Below are 1,579 nucleotides of genomic sequence, written 5' to 3' on the forward strand. Positions count from 1 at the left end.
ACGCGGGCTGGCGGCAGCCTGCGAGGACGCTCGCTCCCTTGGCCTTCGCTGCCCCGGGTGTTAATTTCACGATGTTTTCTTGGGAACCCGAGCCGGCGGGAACAGAGCGGCATTCACGCCGGCTTTATTCTAAGCTGATTTTGCTGATAAATGTACGATCGTTTCCAGGCCCATTAACCTTTGACCTCGGGAGCCCTGCTTCTGCAAGGCATAAGCAAGGTCAAAGATCATTTAGTTCAAGGAAAACCTGAAAACCATTCTTGCCAAGACCAGGCGAGCAGCAAGGGAAATCATTGACAATCTCAAACGAGAATTTTGTGCCTTCTGTGCTCGCCCCTGAGGTATGTCGTGAGACGGGGGGGCAGTTGTCTGGGGAAACGGCCGGGTGTGCGGCTGAGCTGGATGGCCCCGTTGCTGATCCCCACACCCCGCAGAGGCAGCCTGCCGCCCCGAGCCCGTGTTGTCCCCAGCCCTGCCAGCTCTGGGCACGGGCAGGCTGAGAGGTCCCCGCTGGGGTGCTCTTGGCTGGGCCTTGGGGAAGTGGCTGCAGGGCTGTACAGGAGTCAGCACGTTAACCTGGGCCTCCAGGCCACACGCTGTTTTGGGGTGATGTCCTGCCCCTTGGGGCTCATCGTGGAGTTCGCTGCCACCTCCTGTTTGACTCAGTGTAACGCCCTATGAAGGTGCTTTGTCCTTCTGCCTGGGCACTACACGGGACAGGGCTGGAGTCATGGATTCGAGGTGTTGAGCAGCAAGATGGGGACTCCGTGAGCAGCACCCCTCTGCTGAGGTCTTTCCCCTTTGTGGGTAGAGCATTGCATTGCTGAGCAGCTTCAGAGCTGCTGTGATGGGCTTGAAAGGGCACCGTATGTTTTCCAAAGCCTTTGGGAGCCCAGCGGGGTGTGTTGGGCAAGAGGACATTAGATTTGCAAAGAGATAGTTTAGTTCAGAAATTCTTTAGGCAGTGGGAAAATTCACACGCTGCAGCTAAATGGCCTTTGGATCTAATGACATTACTTAAAAACATTTTAAATGAACAAAAACATAAGGCGAAGGTGAACCTCCTCGGGAGGTGGAACACTTCGGTATAACAAGTGCCATGGCCTCCACAAAATCCCTGAAAACGGACAGCACCCTTTCAGCTAGTTCAGAAACCAGGGGAACTGGAGAATGATACAACTAATTGAAGATTTCTGGGGTGTCTATGGCAAGTTGTGCCCATGGGATTAAAAAAAGGCAGACACTAATTACAGGCAGAATTACTGAGCCTGGGCTGCAGCACAGTCCTCAGCGAGTATTTTCTGAGGTCACACATGAGAGATACTATGAGCAAGCCTTTCTGCAAAAGCCGTCAGTGAGTTGTTTAGTCTATGTGTTAATTAATGAAGTACTTCACAGAAGTACTGCAGGAGCTTGAGGTCCAGTGGCAGCAAAGTCTTACAGGCACACCATCAGCCAGAATTAGGAAACACGTCTTGGTTGGATCCTCCCTGTGTAATCCTTGTTCCTAATTCTGTGACTTGTGCAGATGAAGCTGATCTCTTGCCTTCAGCATTCCTGAGAGTCTTTTTCTCATCTG

Source organism: Pygoscelis adeliae, unplaced genomic scaffold (assembly GCF_000699105.1).
Source record: "Pygoscelis adeliae isolate BGI_AS28 unplaced genomic scaffold, ASM69910v1 Scaffold597, whole genome shotgun sequence".
Lineage (NCBI taxonomy): Eukaryota > Metazoa > Chordata > Aves > Sphenisciformes > Spheniscidae > Pygoscelis > Pygoscelis adeliae.